The following is a 5,572-nucleotide window of genomic DNA, read 5'->3' as shown; positions in this document are numbered from 1 at the left end:
TAGACTAGAAAATATGATCTCTCTCACATTTGTATTAACTAGAAATACTGGTCAACTTAATGATACAAAAGGTACACAATTAGAGATAAACACACGCACATGTAAATATACTGTAGTGGTGGTGGTTTAGTCACTCAGTCGTGTCTGACTCTTGGGACCCCATGGACTGCAGCCCGCCAGGCTTCTCTGTCCATGGGATTCTCCAGGGAAGAGTACTGGAGTGGGTTGCCATTTCCTTCTCCAGGAGATCTTCCCGACCCAGGAATCAAACCCAGCTCTCCTGCATTTCAGGCAGATTCTTTACTGACTGAGCTAGATATACTAATTAAGTTAAAATCTCAGAGTTAAAGAACTAGAATTTTTTTCCCATTTGGCCATATTCTTCTTTAGTGAAGTACATGATTTTTCTTTTAGGATAAAAAGATATGGCTAAGTCTTTCAATAAAAGTTATAATTAATCTATACCGACATTTTTGGTTGTTTTTTGCTCTCCAGAGATCATTAAAACTTGGGAGACAGCTTAAAAGAAATCTTGGTGAACAGATGTTCCAGAAGATTATAAGATATGTGTGCATCATTTCTTACTTGAAATAAATATCCTAGCTAAGTCTCAAGCAGTGTGTAAGCAAATGGCTTCAACTGGACCCTTCCCCAATCCCTTTTTTCTTTTTTCAAGGGTACACTCACACATCATTATATATGGTAACAGTAAATGGAAACTATTAAAATGTGACAGTATTTTTCAGATGATAAAAGCTGGTGTATCAAAGCAATGGAGTGTTAGATAGTATATCTGAAAAACAACATAAATAACAGTGTTTTTTATTCAGTTCAGTTCAGTTCAGTCGCTCAGTCGTGTCTGACTCTTTGCAACCCCATGACCCGCAGCACTCCAGGCCTCCCTGTCCATCAACAACTCCCGGAGTCCACTCAAACCCATGTTCATTGAGTTGGTGATGCCATCCAACCATCTCATTCTCTGTCGTCCCCTTCTCCTCCTGCCCTCAATCTTTCACAGCATCAGGGTCTTTTTTTTTTTTAATTTTTTTTCTTTTTACTTGCAATGCTAGTGATAGAACCAAAGGCTGATATCTATATCAAACAGGAGAAACGTAAAGGAAACTAAACAATTTTATGTAATCACATTGCGGTGATCCTATAGAGTAAAATGGAAATTCAAAGGACATAATTTTCCTGAATGCAGGGGACCCCGGTTTGATTCCTGGATCGGGAAGATTCCCTGAAGAAGGGATAGACTACCCACCCCAGTATTCTGGCCTAGAGAATGCCATGGACTGTATAGTCCATGGGGTCACAAAGAGTCAGGCACGACTGAGCCACTTTCACTTTCACATGCAGATATTATTTAAAAAAATGTGGTAACAGATCTAGTACCTTTGTCAAGCTAACGAATGAGTAATATAAATATGAATAATCAACTTTGTCCTTCATAGTGATTACTGTCCGGTAATTGCTTTGAGAGCAGTTGAACTCCTCATTGTTAAAGAAAAATAATCCTTTCCTCTCTGAAACATTTGTGAACCATTCAGTTGGGTGTGGTGAATAAAATACTTAAGGATCTAATATATAAAAATGCAATAGGCAAAGCACATTATTTTTTCGCTCCCTTTCTCAAAGGATGGAATATTTTGTGTTTGCCCTGATTTTATGTCTTGACTTCATGTACCATTGTATATTGATATTTTTAGTTGAAATACAGTAGGACTAAAAATATTGATATAATACTAATAAATCATGTTGGTATGTGTGGTTGTCACATAGGATTCGCAGGAGATTTAAATTCACAGTTGTTAACGTAAAGAATTTATGCTATTTAGCTTCTTTATGAATCTATACCACGAAGGAAGAGCTTTTCGCAACATATTTCACTGAGGGAACTACAAGGATGATAGGCATAATACTATGTGTCAACTCACGGATTTCTAAGCATTGCTCACAATACAGATCTGATTTTCAACATCAGGGGGTCTTTTTAAATGAGTCAGTTCTGTGCATCAAGTGGCCAAAGTATTGGAGTTTCAGCTCAAACATCAGTCCTTCCAATGGACACCCAGGACTGATCTCCTTTAGGATGGACTGGTTGGATCTCCTTGCAGTCCAAGGGACTCTCAAGAGTCTTCTCCAACACCACAGTTCAAAAGAATCAATTCTTCGGCACTCAGCTTTCTTTATACTCCAACTCTCAGATCCATACATGACCACTGGACAAACCATAGCCTTGACTAGATGAACCTTCATTGACAAAGTAATGTCTCTGCTTTTTAATATGCTATCTAGGTTGGTCATAACTTTCCTTCCAAGGAGTCAGTGACTTTTAATTTCATGGCTGCAATCACCATCTGCAGTGATTTTCAAGCCCAGAAAAATAAAGTCAGCCACTGTTTCCACTGTTTCCCTGTCTATTTGCCATGAAGTGATGGTCCTGGAAGCCATGATCTTAGTTTTCTGAATGTTGAGCTTTAAGCCAATTTTTTCACTCTCCTCTTTCACTTTCATCAAGAGGCTCTTTAGTTCCTCTTGACCCTCTGCCATAAAGGTGGTATCATCTGCATATCGGAGGCTATTGATATTTCTCCTGGCAATCTTGATTCTAGTTTGTGCTTAATCCAGGCCCGCATTTCACATGATGTACTCTGCATATAAGTTAAATAAGCAGGGTGACAATATACAGCCTTGACATACTTCTTTTCCAATTTGGAACCAGTGTATTGCTCCACATCCAGTTCTAACTGTTGCTTCTTGACCTGCATACAGGTTTCTCAGGAGACAGGTAAGGTGGTCTGGTATTCCCATCTCTTTAAGAATTTTCCACAGTTTGTTGTGATCTACATAGTCAAAGGCTTTGGCATAGTCAATGAAGCAGATGTTTTTTCTGAAACTCTCTTGCTTTTTTGATGAACCAACAGATGTTGGCAATTTGATCTCTGATTCCTCTGTCTTTTCCAAATCCAGTTTGAACACTGAAAGTTCTCAGTTCACGTACTGTTGAAGCCTGGCTTGGAGAATTTTGAGCATTATTTTGTTCGTGGGTGAGATGAGTGCAATTGTGCGGTAGTTTGAGCATTCTTTGGCATTGCCTTTCTTTTAAATTGGAATGAAAACTGACCTTTTCCAGTCCTGTGGGCACTGCTGAGTTTTCCAAATTTGCTGGCATATTGAGTGCAGCACTGTCACAGCATCATCTTTTAGGATTTGAAATAGCTCAACTGGAATTCCATCACCTCCACTAGCTTTGTTCGTAGTGAGGCTTCCTAAGGCCCACTTGACTTCACACTGAAGGATGTCTGGCCCCAGGTGAGTGATCACCATTGTGGTTATCTGGGTCATTAAGATCTTTTTTTTTTTTTTTTGTATAGTTTTTCATGTATTCTTGCCACCTCTTCTTAGTATCTTCATCTTCTGTTAGGTACATACTGTTTCTGTCTTAATTGGGCCCATCTTTGCATGAAATGTTCCATTCATATCTCTGATTTTCTTGAAGAGATCTCTAGTCTTTCCCCTTCTATTGTTTTCCTCTATTTCTTTGCATTGATTACTGGGAAAGGCTTTCCTATTTCTCCTTGCTATTCTTTGGAACTCTGCATTCAGATGGATGTATCTTTCTTCTTCTCCTTTGCCTTTCACTTCTCTTCTTTTCTCAGCTATTTGTAAGGCCTCTTCAATTCAGTTCAGTTCAGTCACTCAGTTGTGTCCAACTCTTTGCAATCCCATGGACCATAGCACGCCAGGCCTCCTTGTCTATCACCAACTCCCAGAGTTTACCCAAACCTATGTCCATTGAGTCAGTGATGCCATCCAACCATCTCATCCTCTGTTGTCCCCTTCTCCTCCTGCCCTCAATTTTTCCCAGAATCAGGGTCTTTTCAAATGAGTCAGCTCTTCACATCAGGTGGCCAAATTATTGGAGTTTCAGCTTCAACATCAGTCCTTCCAATGAATATTCAGGGTTGATTTCCTTTAGGATGGACTGATTGGATCTCCTTGCAGTCCAAGGGACTCTCAAGAGTCTTCCTACACCACAGTTCAAAACCATCAATTCTTCGGAGCTCAGTATTCTTTATAGTCCAACTCTCACATCCATACATGACTACTGGTAAAACCATAGCCTTGACTAGATGGACCTTTGTTGGCAAAGTAATGTCTCTGCTTTTGAATATGCTATCTAGGTTGGTCATAACTTTCCTTCCAAGGAGGAAGCATCTTTTAATTTCATGGCTGCAGTCACCATCTGCTGTGATTTTGGAGCCAAAATAAATAAATAAATAAATAAAGTCAGCCACTGTTTCCACTGTTTCCCCATCTATTTTCCATGAAGTAATGAGGCCGGATGCCATGATCTTAGTTTTCTGAATGTTGAACTTTAAGCCAGCTTTTTGGCCTCCTCAGACAACCATTTTGCCTTTTTGCATTTTTTTTTCTTAGGGATGGTTTTGATCACTGCCTCCTTTACAATGTTACAAACCTCTGTTCATAGCTCTTCAGGCACTCTATCAGGTTTAATTCCTTGAATCTGTTTATCACTTCCTGTATAATGGTAGAGGATTTTATTTAGGTCATACCTGAGTGGTCTAGTGGTTTTTCCTACTTTCTTCATTTTAAGCCTGAATTTTGCAACAAGGGTTTCAAGATCTGAACCCCAGTCAGCTCCTGGTCTTATTTTTGCTGACTGTATAGAGCTTTTCCATCTTTAGCTACAAAGAATATAATCAATCTGATTTTGTTATTGACCATCTGATGATATCCACACATTCTAATTAAAACTTTATCTGTTCTTAACACCTTTCCTTAAACTTAAAAAAGATGTCCTTTTCATCATAGGTGACTGGAATGCAAAAGTAGGAAGTCAAAAGATACCTGGAGTAACAGGTAGGTTTGGGCTTGGACTAGAAAATGAAGCAGGGCAAAGGCTAACAGAATTCGCCAAGAGAATACACTGTCATAGCATACACTCTCTGCCAATAACACAAGAGATGACTCTCCAGTCCCCTATGATGATAAGGACATATTTTTTAAGTTTAAGAAAAGGTGTCAAGAACAGATAAATTTTAGTTAGAATGTGTAACAATTATCCAGCTGGAAAATACGATTGAGGGAATTCTGATTAAGGATAATTTTGTAGAGGTGTATAAAGACAGAGAACATTAATATATTTTAAACGGCTAGATGGAAGAGTGTTTTGGTCACATAGTGGAAGATAAAGAAGCAGATGTAAGGGATAGATTATGATAGAATTTCTGTTTCAAATCAAGAGATTTCTTCTGAAGGTGTGAGAGAGAGAAAAATCTACTTTTTTGATAATGTGAATGATGATTGGTTAGTGGTAAAACTTTTGACAGAGGACAGTTAGGAAAAGCATTACTATAACTCCAGGAAGATATAGGGCTTAAATAAGGCAATGATAAAATGGGATACCAAGGTATAGATAGCACTGACTTAGTTGTTTAAGATTGAAGACATAGTGACATCTGTTTGTCTGTTTTCCCACTTTCTTGCTTGTGTTTCTTGAGATCAGTTCCTAAATAATCTACCTGCAACTGCTGGAATCTGCTTT

The sequence above is a fragment of the Bubalus bubalis genome, chromosome X (genome assembly GCF_019923935.1).
Source record: "Bubalus bubalis isolate 160015118507 breed Murrah chromosome X, NDDB_SH_1, whole genome shotgun sequence".
Lineage (NCBI taxonomy): Eukaryota > Metazoa > Chordata > Mammalia > Artiodactyla > Bovidae > Bubalus > Bubalus bubalis.
Note: the sequence above shows the minus strand (reverse complement) of the source record.